Genomic DNA, 17,888 nt, shown 5'->3' with positions numbered 1-17,888 from the left:
GTCTCCGAAGTACACCTTAACTGTGCAATCTCCTCGGGGTAAAGTACCTTGGATATACCCACCGGATATTTATCTCGGCCTTGGCTTAAGGCTTGAAAATATTTTCACAAGTGTGTGTTTAAAACTTGCCACTTCACTTTCAGTTTATCAAGACTTCTGTCTTCCATTATTTTCCAAATCTTAGTAATTTGGTAATCTCGTCAAATGCGCAGATATTTCTTTAAAACAACTTTGGTTTAACTTCAACTTGTAAATTGTTCTCAAAATTTCAACAAGTCTTAAACCAATTTTCTTTCAACATGACCTCGGCTTAACTTTAACTTGTAAATTTTTCTTAAAATTTCAACAAGTGTTAAACCAACTTTAGCTTGTAAATTCCAACTTCCAAGCATTATTCTCCAACTCTCTGTCCCCTAATGTGAACATAAGTTCACATTAAGTATGTACCTATGATCTTGTCGCCGAGATCAGATTCAAACAGAGACTGGCCGAGGTTATCAATCTCGGTCTCTCTGCTAATGTACTTAATGTCATTTAAAGTTCTCATTCTGTCAACACAGCAAATCTAGGTTAATTCAACTTAGTTCAACTCTATTATATGCAAGTGTAATTCAACTCTGCCATATAATAAGTCTAAGTTATTCGTTATGTTTCAATCAGAAACATCGCCAACTTAGTTCAACTCTATTATATGCTAGTATAATTCAACTCTGCCATATAATAAGTCTAAGTTATTCGTCATGTTTCAATCAGAAACATCGCCAACTTAGTTCAACTCTATTATATGCAAGTATAATTCAACTCTGCCATAGAATAAGTCTAAGTTATTCGTCATGTTTCAGTCAGAAGCATCACCAAGGAGCTGGTCAACCGTATTACCTAAGTTTGAAATAAAAAATTGAGCTAAAATTTTATTAATTACTTCGGCTAATAACAGAGAAAAATAAAAAATCTAATGATAGAAAAACTTCAGGTTGCAAGTATTCCAGGGTCTTGGCAACTCTTTGCTTTCACTGTCTTCAAGCCGATATGCCCTATTTCCCAGGACCGAGATAATTTTGTAAGGACCCTCGCAGTTTGGACTAAGCTTGCCCTCTCTAGGATCTTTCTTGTTGCCGACGACCTTTCTCAGGACTAGGTCACCAACTTGAAACTCTCGTGGGTTAACCTTCTTATTGTAAGACTTAACAAGCTACTGCTGGTATACCCCCAGCTGAATTGCTGCTTTCTCACTTCTTTCTTCCAATAAGTCCAGATCTCGGGCTTAAAATGCATCATTAGTCCCGTTCTCTACTCCCTGGGTTCTGATCCCTGGGATGCCGACCTCCAGTGGAATTACTGCCTCTGTGCCATAAGCCATGGCAAATGGAGATTCTCCAGTTGATCTTCTCGGCGTAGTTCGACATGCCCAGAGTACACTAGGCAACTCATCCACCCACTTTCCCTTTGCTGCTTCCAGTCTCTTCTTGATCCCATCCAAGATAACTTTGTCGGATGCTTCTGCTTGTCCATGGCTTTGAGGAAAACTTGGAGTGGAATAGTAATTCTTGATCTTGTACTTTGCACAGAAGCTCTTGATTAACTTACTGTCAAATTGTGTACCATTGTCTGCTATTATTGCCCTTGGGATCCCAAACCTGGTGATGATGTTCTTCCATATGAAGCTCTTCACATCAACATCTCGAATCTTTGCAAAGGGTTCAGCTTTCACCCATATGGTGAAGTAATCTGTTGTTACCAGCAGGAATTTCCTTTGTCTAGTTGCTTGAGGCAGTTGTCCAACAAGATCTGTGCCCCATTAGGCAAATGGCCAAGGGCTGGACATTGGGTTCAAATCTGCTGCTGGTTGGTGTATCAAAGGCGCAAACCTCTGATACTTTTCACACTTTCTGACATAGGCTTCAACATCTTTCTGCATATAGGGCCACCAGTACCCCTGGGTAATGGCCTTATGAGCAAGTGACCTGCCCCAGTGTGGCTTCCACATACTCCTTCATGTATCTCATACAAGAAGTCTTCAACTTGTGAAGGATGCACACACCTCAAAAGGGGACCAGTAAAAGATCTTCTGTAGAGATGTCCTTCTGCTGTCAGTCTGAATCTTGCTGACTTCAGTCTGGTCTTGTGTGCTTTTTTATGATCATTTGGCAGTTTTCCATCTCTAAGAAATACTATTATCGCATCCATCCAACTTGGTCCTATCTCCACTATAAGAACCCTCACCACTGCTTACCGATAAATATTGATTACCGTTAAACTGAACTGATCATGACTGATAAGTGAACTGATTAAAGTACTGAACTGACTGACTGAAAACTGGAATTGAATTGACTGCGTATGTGTGTTTAATCTGTATTCTATCTGTTTGATTGTTTCCTTGATCTGTTCACGTTTTATGTTTAAACTGCTAATTGAAGGCCTTATCGGCGGCCGAACCGGGAATTGGTTAAGTGTTTTACGATCAGTAGAATTAATGTGAACTTATGGTATATTTATCTGAAAACTGATTAGGTATGATTTAACTAGATTAAATATTGATAAAGAGCATAGTTGCCTTAATTACACCCTTGCCATGAGAGTGGCCACTATCTAGTCACTTTTGAGCTCATTGCACTTGCACACAAACATATTTCATCAGCTCAATTCCTCAAGAAACACCGAACTAGAGCGAGAGAGAGTGAACTAGGAGAGTGATCCAACTTGATTTTGCGCATTGACTTGAAGATTGCTTAGTAATTGAAGTGTAGATTGCTAATTGAGCTTCCTTGCCTAGAATCCAAGACATAGGTAAGAGAATTTCACCTTCTATTGATGTATTTGAACTTGTTCATGCTTAGTTCTTGAGCCTCTAGTGATTTGAGCCTTGAATTGGTCCATATATGTCGAATTGGAGCCTAGCTCATGCATGCATGCCTTTATTTGAAGTTTTGAAGTTGTCTTCCATAAATTGTACATGCATGCTCATATTTTTACAAGAGACCATGAACTCATCATGTTTTTGAAAGATTTGGCTCTCTAGAGCATGAAATTGAAGCTTTGAATTGATTTGAATTCATGCATGTTTGCATGTTCATCCTGTTCTTGAAAATGGTTTGAAATTGGGTTTGAATTAAACACCCTTGGGCTTTGATTTCTCAAAGTTGAGTTTTGAATCATGTTTAACTATGTGTTTACAAATGTTTTCTGGAAATTCAGCCCAAGAGGTCGAGTTTTGAGTTGTTAAAACTTGGTTTTTGGCTTGGAGGTGCAATCTGGGTTTTCCAGATTTTGCACTTCCGCTCGAGCGGGACTAGTGACGCTCGAGCGTGGAATCCGAGCATCCAGTATTTTCTCTGCACTGTTTTACAGTCCGCTCGAGCGGAGGCATGTGTCTCACGATCGAGCGGGCGTCGAGCGTCCGTCGAGCGGAGATTTCACCCAACCAGTACTTTTACAGTACGCTCGAGCGGGAAAGTTGACGCTCGAGCGTGTACCTTGTTGCATGTCCGCTCGAGCGGGTAAAACTGCGCTCGAGCGGGACTCTGTTTTTCTGAAACTTCTGAAACTGCTTTTAAACGTGCATCTTTGCATCCTCATCCCATTCTAGGCACTTTTAGGCCTAGTTTAAGACATCTTCATGAGGGCATAGATGTAGAACACACCGAGGCAAATTAGGGATTAAGTTATTATCTTTCCCAGCTGTGTAGCTTAGTGTGTTCAATCTGTTAACTGTGTAGGGTTGGCGACTGGGGAGACACGCTCTAGCATACTGTAGCCCAGAACTCTGTGAGTAATGTTTGTGTAAAGATATGTTCGCAAATGATTATCTTCTGAACAACCGAACTGTACTGTTTTCTGAACTGATTACTGTTAACTGAATGAATGTATGTCCTCTATTCTGAACTGTATTGTGGCATCCTTAGCACCTACTGTTTACTGTTACTGTGACAGAAATCTCTGTCGGCTCCCTTGTTGGAACCACTACTGTTTATTGACTGATGGCCATCATTACCGTTCGGTCTTTTAAGACCTACTGTTATGCTAATGGGTGTGCCACATATGACTGTACTGATTGAACGACTGAAATACTGTTTAAATGGACTGTTTTCATTACTGTAAGGACATTCTTCTTAACCTCTTTACGCATTATGTTATTCACTGGGCTTTAGCTCACTGCTCATATATATATGTAGGTGTTCAGGCACCAGACCGCGGCTAGGAGCATCCGGGTTACTCCAGTTTTGTCAAGCCAACTACTGTGCCTCACTGCGAGGTTCCGAGCCTATCATGTTAAGGCTTAGGGGTGTTTTACAATTCCCCCTTCTGTACTGTAGACCGAATGCTTATTGTACTGTGATGTGAAGGTGTAGACGTCCCCGAACGCTCCGGGAGGAACGAGCTCCCGTTCTGTTCATTTTAGGGTCACTACAGCTCAGGACTCTCAAATTTGTCACGGTTCTAAGTCTGAACCAAAGAGTCCAAATCCGGCAAATCGTTTTGAGAAAACAGATTTTGAAAGAAGTGCCAAACATGGACTGCTTTGCCAAATACAGAGTCGCCACCTAAATGTTTTTTAATGGAAAATTTAGGAAACCCTGACTCGATGCCAAAAGGCCACGTGTCCGTCATCACCAAAGTTGCCTCGGCTCGGGAACTTGGGTACGATTGGGGAAGGTCACTTCGTGAGCACCCCCGCTCGCCCGATCAAAGATTGGCCTCTACTAACCATGATATCTATTTTTGAAAACTTTGTGTGTTCTTATTCCGGTTTATTAGCCTAGGTTACTATGTGATGCGCACAGCATACAAGTATAGACTGGGTCGCCCGAATTGGAACAAAACATTTCATGCTTGTTTATTTGAAAATGGTTTGATGGTGCTACCCGCAGGTAGGCTTAAAATGCAGATTTTGCCACCCTCAGGTGGGCTTAGAAAAGATGGTTTTGCCACTATCTAGTGGGCTTAAAACAAACAGTTGATGATTTATTCCAATCCAAGTAACCCAACCTTCACCCACAGGCATTCAGGCAGTTATATCACATAAGCATATAGCCTTATGGTAAGCATGTTATTCATGGCAGCACTCACACGCATGCAAAGATGCTAAAGCATAAAACTCACCGAGTACTCTAAGCCAAAACAGAATTTACATTAGAAATCATGCATGAATCCTAAGTATACAGAAATGCCTAATGCAACACATGCAAGAATGCAAACTATAGCAGGCTCGGCTATTCTAAACATGGCGTATGGAATGCTACAACTAACATGTATTCAACTTGGAATTGAAATACAAATGCAGTTAGTATGATGCGCCGAGCCCGGTGCACGCAAAACAAATGAATGATGCAAACATGCTATCATACTGTATGCTAATTGAAATATGCCCTAATCTAACAATCATAAGCGGATAAATAAAAGGGAGAAAGACGTGGGGTTGGAAGACATACAACACACACACGCACACTTTTTACAATTATGCCCTCGCGCAGAGGGTCCGAATAAATAATACAGTCCCAAATAAAAGAATATTACAGTCCAAATATTACAGTCCAAATAATATACAAATTCCTAATTAATTAACCAAATTAACCAAGAAAATAAATAAAACTGGCATGCAAGCCAGGGACTGCCTTGCTTCTGATGGATGATGCATGTCCGGGTTGTCTTGCGCGGAAATCCACTGGGATGCCCCAATTAGCCTCTGTTTAGCAGTTATTCTTGGAAAGCGTGCCAGACTCCGAAAAGTTGCTGATTCTTCATTTTTGCTGCAACAGAGAGCAGGAAAGGGGCATAGCAATGTATTTTCACAAATATATGCATACCTCGATCCTCGTGCCACCAATCACGCATATCGAGGCATGATGGCAGAAGAGTCGAAATGTGCAATTTAATATGGGATGAATGCACGTGTAAACACAACAAGAACCTAACTCCATCATGGGTAATTCGGAGTGTCGGTGACTTGGAATTGAGACACGTTCCGTCACTCGGAGTACGAAACGCACCTCGTTTCCCGTGCCCGGGCTAACTCCTATCCCGAACACGATGCAATATGCATGACATGCATGAAATGCAACTAAGATACAATTCTAACATACCCAATGTTATGAAATGAGATGCCTCGAAATGCGTGCACACAGGCACGCAAACCGAGAAAATGACATACACAATGCAAATGATATGAAATGCGATATGGGCTTACACTAACATGAGAGAGCCTTAGCCACACTCACGTAAGAGGCCGATGGATGAAAATGAAGTGCCTCGAAATGTGTGCACACGGGCACGCAAACCGAGGCGATGGCATACGCAATGCAAATGACATGAAAACATGATATGGGCTTATACCAACATGAGAGAGCCTCAGCCACACTCACATAGGATGCCGATGGATGAAAATGAAGTGCCTCGAAATGCGTACACACGGGCACGCAAACCGAGGCGATGGCATACGCAATGCAAATGACATGAAAACATGATATGGGCTTATACCAACATGAGAGAGCCTCAGCCACACTCACATAGGATGCCGATGGACGAAAATGAAGTGCCTCGAAATACGTGCACACGGGCTCGCAAACCGAGGCGATGGCATACACAATGCAAATGACATGAAAATTATATGCGCTTATACCAACATGAGAGAGCCTCAGCCACACTCACATAGGATGCCGATGGATGAAAATGAAGTGCCTCGAAATGCGTGCACACGGGCACGCAAACCGAGGCAATGCAAAAATGCGAACTATGGCATGGGAAATGATATGCAAACATGGTAATGGAATTTCAGAACCGAAATGTGGGGGAAAACAGTCCCGAAATGAGGCGAAAGTACACCCGATGCATGGAATCTCTCCCGAAATGCAAATTTAGGCACATGAAATGGCTTACAGCTATACAAAGCAAGCATAATTGGTACATGGAATGAAAATACAGAAGCAAGACAGCCCCAAAATAAGCATTTTCCTAGTACAAATCATGGCCAAACAGCAAGCAAAGGTAGGGCAACAGTGGCATGCAAAAATGGCCCTAAACATGAGGTTATGAAGCAACTCACAGCTGCTAACTCCAAACAGGTTAAGGCCCTTCAACAACATTGAAGAGGAGCCCAAAATATACACATTTACAGAACTATAAAAACCCTAAAAACAAACAGAGATATGGCTAAGCTCTTATGCAAGAAAAAGGGCCAAAAGGTAGCCAAAGAGGCAAGTGATATATGCAATGCCCAAACTGAAAAATTCCCTTCTACAACATTGAAGAGGGACCAAAAATAAGCATATTTACAGAACTGTAAAAACCCAAAAACAGTATACAAACATGCTAGAAATGCAATGCAAAATGAGGCCCAAAAGAGGCTATAACACAAAGTATGCAAAATATTCATCAAACAAGCAAAGACCCTTAATAAAACATGTTAAGAAGGTCAAAATAAGGCCATCTCTAGGCCTGTAAATCGTCCAAAAATGGAAGCATAATGGGCTGCCAAGGCATGCAAGAATGGGGACCAAAAGAGGGATATTGAAGCAAGTGCAATATGGGGGCCTCAAACAGGGTTGAGCCCTTAATGAAACAAGAAAATGAGCTTAAAAGAAGGCCACTTTCAGTTTTGGTCGGAGCTCAAATCAGCAAGCATGTATGGCTTAGAGATGGTGCAAAAATGAGCTAGAAAGGAGGGCAATTGGACTTACCTTTGAAGACCAGCACTTTTGTTGCTTCTTGGACCAGATTTGGTGACTCTAAGCTGCTGGAATTCTTCCCCTTGCTGCTGGAATGGAGGGGTGATGGTAGAGCTTGAAGATGATGAAGAAATGGAGCCCAAAACTTGAAGGAAATGGGGTGCTATGCATGTATCTCCTCCAAGCAACTCTTGTAACCCCTTTTCTTGAGTTCGAAGGCCAGCAATATCCAAGAGAGAGAGAGAGAAGAGTCTAGCCAAAGTGGAGCCAAAATGAAGCCTTTTGTTCCCCCACAAAATATCCCCCGGATATAGATATTTTCTGGGGGAAACAGCTGCACAGCTGTAAAGTGGAAGGAGAGAGGAACATGGCCGGCCCATTACTTTTGCTGCAGGTGGCCGGCCGGCCACCTCCCCTAGCCGGCCGGCCAAGGGTCAAAAAGGCCAAGTGGCTTTAGTGGCCGGCCACCACATATTGGTGGCCTCCCAGGTCTCCTCTTCACAACCCTGTGGTTCGAATTTGGAAACTCTAAAACAGGAGAGAGAACAAGCCATTTTTAGGAGGGGTTCAAAAGGTTCAAATGGAATTAATGGCCGGCCATAAACTTTTAGGGTCCTCCCATGTGTGTACATCACAAATATGTGGTTTGGGTTTGAAGAAAATGGCTCCAAGGTGTTCAACATTAGCCCGGAAGTGTGAAAAACAGGCATCGGAGGGCGTCGGAGAAGTAAAAACTGGTTGTTGAGACAATTGCTAGCCTCCCACCCTTCTACGGTCTTCCTGGTGATAAAACAGAGGTTCCTTCCAAAAATGAACAAAAACCGATGCAAAACAAATGCTCGGGGGCCAAAACACGCAGTTCGGGGTCCCGAAAATGGGCTGCTAAGCACCGAAAGTGGCATTCGGCCACGAAGTGGGTTTCTCAGAACCCAGCGTCCCTCAAAAGGGAGAAAATAAGATGTATGCCAAAAATCAGAGCAAATGGAGATGGTTAAGCGGTCCCAAACCGAGGCATACGGCCAACGGTCCCGAAAAACCGGAAACCGGACTCCGAAATGGGCAAAATGGCCTGTGGCCACAAAATGTAGCCCACGGCCACTGAGAGATGGTCTACGGGACCTCTCCCTCCCCTCAGGAAAAGAAACAGAGAAAACCGAGTCTGGTTCGCAAACCGAGGCAAGGCATAGAAGAGGGTTCGGAAGTCCGGAGGCAGGGCTCGCAGCCAAGACTCTGAAACTTCTGAACGAGCACATTATGCAACATCACCAAGCGCTCAATCGGTGACGTCTGAGTCTTAAGGTCGGTCAAAAATGGGGTGTCTACAGAAGGGTTGAGTCCCTATTCTGAATGTATATATGTACGAAAGTCTTCTTGCATACAGACTGTCACAGCTCATTGGACATTGTTTATTTACTGTTTTGGCTTCCACCAGGCCCTATACTCTGTTTTACTGTTCTACTGTTCTGCAGGCCTTCGGTAATCTCGGATTACTGGCCGGTTACGGTGCGAAACCCATAGGGCCGGGTTTGGGTCGTGACATCCACGCACACTGATTCATGCTCTGTGTTAAGTGGTTCTATGCTTGGACCTGACAGGTAGTCGACTATTATCGTCCTTGCCTCTCCAGGTTTCATTGCACTAGCCAGGTTGGCTAGAGCATCAACATGGCTGTTGTCATCTCAGCTAACCTGCTTTAGTCGGTAATTCTGGAATAAGGCTACCAGTCTGCCCACCTCCTTTACATAGGCCGACATCCTTTCATCTCGGGCTGCGTATTCACCTGTTGCCTGGTTGACGATAAGCTGGGAGTCACAGAAGACTATCACCTCGTCAGCTTCCATTGCAACTGCAGCTTTAATCCTACGATCAGTGCTTCATACTCTGCTTCATTGAATTGCCAGTTTTAATCCTACGATCAGTGCTTGATACTCTGCTTCATTGTTTGAGGCCTTAAACCCCAAACAAATGGATTATTCTAGTATCTGCCCATCTGGAGATACTAGCACTACTCCTACCCCCGCTCTTTGTCGGTTTGAACTCCCATCAACAAACAGTCAGAAGGAGTCACCGATGTAAATACTGCATGGCCTGAGTTTCTCTTCCTTCCTTTGTTCTATTATTCCCAGCTGGGTTTATCTTTGTTCACTTGGACATATTATACCTCGGCTCAACGGAGCCCGATGTATGATGGCGCCTGGTGTGAACTCGGCTACGAAGTTGGCCAAAACTTGGCCATTGATTGCCGTTTTGGGTCTGAATTCCAAGTCATATTGGCCCAAGGCTACTGCCCATCTGGCTATTCTGCCTGTCAGATCTCCCTGCTGTAACAGGGACTTCAAAGGATGCTCAGTTAACACAACAATTTTGTGGGCTTGAAAGTAATGATTCAGCTTCTTAGAAGCCATTACTAAAGCCAGTGTTAACTTCTCTAAGGGTAGGTATCTGGTCTCTATATCTGCTAGGGTTTTACTCACGTAGTAAACTGCCCTTTGCTCTCCCTTCTCTTCTCTGATTACTACTGCACTCACTATATGTTCTGAAACTACCAAGTATAAGAACAGCTCCTCTCCAAGTACTGGATTTGAGAGAACTGGAGCTGTGGTCAAATACTTCTTCAAGTCGGCCAAGGCGACTTCGTACTCTTCTGTCTATAAGAAGTCTGTGGCTTTCTTTACTAGGTTGAAGAAAGGTTTACACTTGTCAGAGCTTCTGCTTATGAATCTATTCAAGGCTGCAGCCCTTCCAGTCAACATCTACATTTGCTTTGCCGATGTTGGGCTCTTTAATTCTAGGATGGCCTTGATCTGATCCGGGCTTACCTTAATGCCCCTTATGGTAACCAAGTATCCTAAGAACTTACCAAACCCAACTCTAAATGCGCATTTCGATGCATTGAGTCGGAGCCGGTATGTTCTAAGGATGTCAAAAACTGCCTTTAAGTCTTCTAGATGATCCTCAGGTTCCTTGGTCTTCACGACCATGTCATCAATGTATACCTCCACTATTTTGCCTATTAGATGTCTGAACATCTTTGTTACCAATCTCTGTTAGGTTGCTCCTGCATTTTTCAACCCAAAAAGCATTACTCTATAGCAATATAGCCCTTTTGGGGTGATAAATGCAGTCTTCTCCTCATCAGGGGGGTACATGGTTATCTGATGGTACCCCCTGTAAGCATCTAGGAAGCTCATCCTTCCATGCCCTGAAGTGACATCCACCAATTGGTCAATCTTAGGCAGTGGGAAACTGTCTTTGGGACAAGCCTTGTTCAGGTTGGTAAAGTCTACACAGACTCTCCACTTCCCTTTCTTTTTCTTCACAACAACCGTGTTTGATAACCATGTCGGGTAGTTTACCTCTCGAATGGCTCTGGCCTCTAGGAGTTGATCTACTTCCTCTTCTATTGCCTCAACATGCATCAATGTCGGCCTCCTTGCTCGCTGGATGACAGGTTTGGCTGACCTGTCCACATTCACTCTATGACAAGTGACCTCAAGGTCAATGCCAAGCATCTCGTATGGTGTCCAGGAAAACACCTCAATGTTTTCTCTCAAGAACGTCTCTAACTCCTTTTTCTCATCCTCGGTCCAACTTGGGCCGAGAAGGAAGAAATGCTCTTTATCCCCTTGCTGGACTAAGATTTTCTTCAGAGCTTCCTCATTTTTCTCAGCTGGTTCTTTGCTGATGTCCTCAAGGACCTCCATGTCCTCATCTTCAACCTCTGTTGTTTCTGCTTTTCGTACATTGCAGGTGGATTTCATTGCTGCCATGGAGCAATTCTTTGCCTGCACCTGATCCTCTCTAACCTCCTCAATTCCATGTTTTGTTGGGAACCGCAACAACTAGAGTAATGTTGAGGGAACAACCCCTATTGCATGCAACCATGGCCTTCCCAAGATAGAATTGTAAGGGGAGGGGGTATCAATTATTGTGAACTCAGTTTTTACCTTTTTAGTGCCAGCCTATACCTCTAAACTTACTGCTCCCAGGGGGTACGTTGGTGTTCCATTGAACCGAACCATTGGTCCATTGGATTGTTCCAAATCATCTTGGTGAAGGCCAAGCTCCTTGTAACACCTGACATACATGGTGTCACAAGAGCTGCCTTGGTAAATTAAGATGCGCTTTACTTGGCACTCTCCAATCTGGAGGGATATTACCAAGGCATCGTTGTGTGGATACTGTACCATCTCTAGGTCATCTTCAGTAAAGGACACCACTGGTTCCTGATATTCGTTTGCCCTAGGTCTTTTCTGCCGGACCTGGTACACATGCTGCAAGTGCTTTACCTTCTGAGTCTCCCCACATATTTCATTCTCATTGATCTTCGAGTGAATCACATTGATCACTCGAGGTCCGCCTGCCTGCGGTTGTGGTGCTGGTGGGGGTGGTGCTGCTGGTGCCTGAGGCAGTCTTGCTTGTTCTTCTGTTGTCCTGGCCTCATATACCAGGTCCCTTAAATGACCTTGTCTTACCAGGTCTTTTAGGTGTGCCTTTAGGGCTCTGCACCCTTGAGTCAGATGCCCATCTTCGTTGTGGTAAGCACAGTGCTTGCCAAGGCTTCTTCCCATAAATTCGCTAGGAACTCTTGCTGGTGCCCTGTAATAGGGTTGATTCCTGATTTTTTTCCAAAACTTTGTAAATCGGAATTCGAAATACGGTTGTGACTGCCTGTGTAGCCATTAACCCTGTCTCCTTCTTATTGAATCCACCATTACCTCGGCCTCGCTTCGGCGAGCCGTTTCTCTTCTCTTGTTTTGACGCCTCTGTCCCCGGCATATCCTCCTCGGCCCTGGCATACTTCTCGATCTTGGCCATGAGTTCCTCTATGCTTTTGGGTAGCGTCTTTGCCAGTGACTTTCGAAGCAAACAATCATCTTTCAGGCCGTTTTTGAAAGACACGACCACCACCTCTTGGTTGCACCCGGGTATTCAGTTGAACACCTTATAATACCTTTTGGCATAGGCCCTAAGGCTTTCAACCTCACTGATTCTCAAAGCCATCAGGGAGTTCACCCTTAATGGCTGTAGTTTGTTTGTCACAAACCTGGCCACGAACATCTCGGCCAGGCCTTTTTAGCTCTTCACAGTTCCTTTCGGTAACTTGTGAAACCAGTCTGATGCAATTTTTCCAAAGGACGAGGGGAACACCTTGCAGAGCAACGGCTCGTTCCCGGTGTATAGTGCCATTGAGTTCAGGTACACGTCGACGTGGAAGTTAGGGTCCGATTTACCATCGTATATCTGAAATCTCGATATGTGAAACCTCTTGGGGCTTCAAATTTGTCCAATTTTGCCGTTCTCGGCTTGACCGGAGAGGTCACCTCGGCATCTTGCCGCTTCCTCTGGAGGTAATCCCTTAGATCCTCCTTGGTCCGTCCAGGAGCTCGGCTATCAACGGATTTTAGCCTCTTCGGCGCGCTGCTTCTGGTGTCATTGTGAGTCCTCTTGGACCTCCCCCCATTGGTTGGGTCGAAACAGAGCTCCTTCCCTTGAACATGCCGATGTTCTTTAGTACAGGTTTCTTTGGTTCGACGTGTCTTCTGGGACTCTCCTCTCATTGATTCTCCATGCCCGACCTCCCATGAAGGCTGGTAAGAATGTTCCTTGGTCCTATCGTGCTGAGGGACCACAGGGACTGTTTTATGCCCCCATTTCTGGGCGTCTTTCTTGGCCGCTAGAATCGGCGTATCTTGTAATGAAAATAGTGGCTGCATGACGTTGTTCTGCATCATGAAATTGATGACCGATTGCAGGTCCGCCAGTTTATTCGCCATTCCCTTTATCTCTTCGTCCCTTCGCAGGCATCTGCCTTTCCATACCTGGAGGTCGTTCTCGTTATAATACCCGTCTCTGTCTGACTTCTTTGGTACATCGCCCTCCTGGCCAACGTCTTTCTCTCCGGGATTCTTATCCCGGAATTCTTCGTTGCAGTCATCCTCCTCCACGTTAGGGTCAATGTGCTTACCACTTCCAGTAGGGATGTCGTCCCCAATCTTTTCTTTCTGTCCGTCGTTGGCCATCTATTCTCCGTTCTTTCCCACAGACGGCGCCAAATTGCGTGTGCTGTTTTCTAACCACACTGCCAAACAGGAACTTAGCTGGAGAACACCGACAGAATAAATCACGCCCGAACGACCTGTCACAGAAAGAAAAGGACTACAGTGGTGGTTCGTCTACCCAGGAACACTCCGACGATCAAGTCCGTTATCTCTCACAGATAGCAAAAGTGCTTAACTCACTATTCAGAATACAAAAAGCGTACCTTAGACCCATGAGGGTGCCTTACTTTTATAGCCAACATTGACCTAATCTCAACAGAAGCCTAGCTTCAATGGACTCTGGCTCAATGCTAATCCTGGACTCCCAGTTAGATTGGGATAAACTCTCTAGAGTCTTATTTTTATCCAAACTGAACTTTCTCATTCTAGGACTCTTGTCCCTTATCCGCTTATCTCAGTTTCCGGTATCCTCGCAGATAACCTCGGCCTAGCCGAGATTATCTCGGCGTCATGTCTAGGACACGTGGAACCTCGGCTGGCACTTCGGTACCACCTCGGCAACATGTTGTCATTCAAAAATTATGTCCCCACAACATGTATAATTAATATTTTTACAAATAATATTAATATAAAAATATATATAAACATATATGTTTGATGAATATATATATTAAATTATAAAAATATTTTAAATGAATGTATTTTATTATTTTTAAATCATAAAAATATTTATAAAATAATTATAATATTATGGTTCGATTCCGGTTCAACTCGACGGTTGAACCAGTCCATCCAATTTTTTTTTCGGTTTGCTCACCAGTCTGATTTTTAAAATATTAGATAGAGGCACTAAATCATGGATAAATAGAAATTAAAAGATAAAGATGCTAAAATGAAATAAGCGAAGTAAACTTTACTATTGTTGAAATAGTAAAGATTACAGATTTGAAAGGTGTTGGAAACTACACGGCTATAGCTAGGCCTGTAAATGGATTGGATTTGGATCGGATCTATCAAAATCCGAACCCGAATCCGATTAAGGCAAACCCGAATCCGATCCGAATCCGTTTAGTATATATCCGATTATAGATATCCGAATACGAATCCGATGATTTCGGATATCCGATCCGATAATCCGATCCGATCTATTTATTTATTTACTGAGCTACAATTTTATATAATTTGATTTTTTTTTTCATTTTATGTTTTTTCATTCAAATTGAGAATAGTCGGATCGGATTATCAGATTATCGGGTCGGATCGGATTTTTGCATATTCAATCCGTTTAATAAACGGATTAAACGGATTCGGATTATCGGGTCGGTTTTTTTGTAAACAGATTCGGATTATCGGATCGGATTCGGATTAAATCCGATCCATTGACAGCCCTAGCTATAGCTAAACTTATGTTGCATTTGGATAGAGAATTTGAAGAGATATTTAGAAATGAAAAGAAAAAAAATATATAAAATTAAATAAAATATAAATATATTTTATTTATTTTTATTTTTAAATTTCTTTTCAAATATTCTAATCAAAAACAGTATCAAGCAAGTAAGCTGCTAAAGCTAAGCTAGGATAATGGCACTGAGCCAAAATGAATAACTTGAATGTAGAAATCATTGTTGTGGTGATGGACTACTTGCCATGCCCTCATTTCTGGTATCATATAGTGGCTTGTGTTGTCATTTAATTTGTCCCTACATGGTTTGTTGTGTCATTATGAAAATCTACCACGTGTCCAATGTTCTACCACTTAATAGCTGCACACTTGCTGCATATTTGGTCGAGATTTTTTCTAGTTTTTGTATTAAATTCTTGACTAATGCTACGCATTATGAAAAAAAATTATAAAATTAATTATGAAATATTTTTTACCGTTAGATTATACATATAAAAAAACACCATATACTAATTAAAAAATAAAAAATTTTTATAAAACATTTTATAATATTTTTTTTATGACCCCTAATATTATTCTAAATCCTTTTAACTCCCTCCACGATGCCATCAACCCACTTACTTCCCCGCTTAGCACTTTCCTAGGATTTAAGACTTATCTACCTGGAATGGAATATTTTGTCACATGGGAGCAAGGTTATTTCACTTGTTGCACCCAACGACTCATGCATTGAACCCCATGGCTTGAGCCTTACACCTTCTGTCTCAGCTGGAACATAATGCCACATGGTAGCATCCTATTGGCCGTGCCAAATTGGAGACAAACACATGCAACAAAAATTAAAAAAAAAAAAAAACATTTGAGCAATTCTATTAGCAAACTTTAGTAAATCTGTCTTACATTTTTCCATTTTTGTTTATTTATTTAAGATTTCTCCCCAAAGCAGATTGTAACTTTTTTTTTCCCCTTAGATTTATCTCAACAGTGGTGCAAGCAATTTGGTAATTTGGTCCATGTTAAACCATAAACCTGACCAACCCAAACATTTGCTCTCGTTTGGCATGCGACTTTTTTTAGATTAGGGATTAATTTAATTATAAAAAGATAAAATAGATTAAAAAGTTAATAAAATAAAATGTCACATAATCATTTTATTTTTTCTCTCTCAAAAGTCAAAAAAGTCAAAAACCCAACCCAAATGAACTTTTTAACCCTAAGCTAAAATAGTTAAAAAGCTAAAAAATCAAAAAACCAACCCACTTCCCAACCAAATATGCTTTGATTATTGAGCAAGTTGGTTTGGTTCTTGAGAAAATTAAAAAATCTATACGAACAATAAATAATCATTCTCGTATAATTCTATTGATTAAGTTAACACTCCTTCAAATGTCATCGTCTTATCATCTGAAAATATAAACATGAGCTAACCGGTGGGTGTGTGCTGAAAACCTCTCCGATACCAAAGTCAGCAAGTAGACAATAGATAAAAAGTTTTTGTGTACTCGAGAGTAAGAATTGCAATATCTGAGATTGCGGGTTGACATGAGCTTTAATAGATTTCGCGTGGCGCAATCATAGTAGGACTTTGACTCTCCTTAGCAGAGTCCTCTTAGGAATCGCATTCTTAAAGGATAATATTTATCTTTCAACACCCTTCTCACTGCAAGCCAAGTGAGATGGCCAACACTCTGCTCGGCGGTCAACGCCTGACTGAGCTACTTGGTCTAGTTCTTCCTCTGGTCGAGCTATGCAAATCCTAACCGTTCATGGCGCATTACCGAGCTATGCAAATCCTAACCGCTCATGGCGCATTACCGAGCTATGGTTATCTCGGCCTTATTCCTTCAACTTGCCCACAACGTCGGTCAACCATAGACTGCTCGGAAGCAGCTAGGTTCGGGCCCCATAAGCCCATATCTGGGCGGCCCATAACTTGTTCAGCCCAAGACCGTGATGTCCATATTCTTATCTTGGTCCATAACGCAGCTCAAACTTCCAAGATAATTTGACCTAGTTCGGCCCAATTTGTTGATACAAATTACCCTCTCAAAATCAATTTAAGTTGATTTGTCTTTATTATGTACGTCACCCAATCTAACTCAAGAAATGTTGTTTACATGTATATATATACATATATATTTAAGTTTCACTAGGTTGTTTAGATGTAAGGTTTAAGATTTCTTGTGTTCACCTGCTATGCATATCTGTGTGAAGCAGTGGAGGAGGCCTGGTTCAAGGGATTTTTTGGCTCCAGTTACAGAGTTTTGTGTTGCCTCTGTCATGTTTTGATCTGTCTGCTAGGTTGTCTTGGTCAGATTTTGTTCCAGCTTTGGTTGTAGTTTGTGGAGGCTGCTGATTTGCTTGGAGGTTACTGATCTGCTGTTAGTGCTATGCTGGTTATGGAGGCTACTGATCTGTATGGAGGCTTCTGATCTGCTATTTTGTTTGTAGTCCTGTCTGCTAGTGTTGGTTTCTCACCAACGCTATGTTTTGTTTTCCCTTTTTTTTCTTTCTCATCCTTATTGATGCATTCCCATATGTATTGTATGGTTTAGTATTCAATAAAGATTTTCTTTGCTGATAAAAAAAATAAAAAATTAAAATTAACACTAACATCAATAATGAAAATATTTATTTTACAATATGCTGTTCATACCTAATAACTTATATTTTGATGTAAGTTTGAAATAGCTCAAGTTACAAAATAATAAAAATTAATGTCACATGTATCTATCATAGCCATTAAAAATTTGAAATTAAACATATATGTTAAAATTAATAATGTACGCAAATTACATAATTGATAGAGTATATAATATTAAT

This window comes from Camellia sinensis, chromosome 11 (genome assembly GCF_055761805.1).
Source record: "Camellia sinensis isolate YWXY chromosome 11, ASM5576180v1, whole genome shotgun sequence".
In the NCBI taxonomy this organism is placed as follows: domain Eukaryota; kingdom Viridiplantae; phylum Streptophyta; class Magnoliopsida; order Ericales; family Theaceae; genus Camellia; species Camellia sinensis.
The sequence above is the reverse complement of the archived record's forward strand: the minus strand, read 5'-3'. Positions refer to the sequence as shown.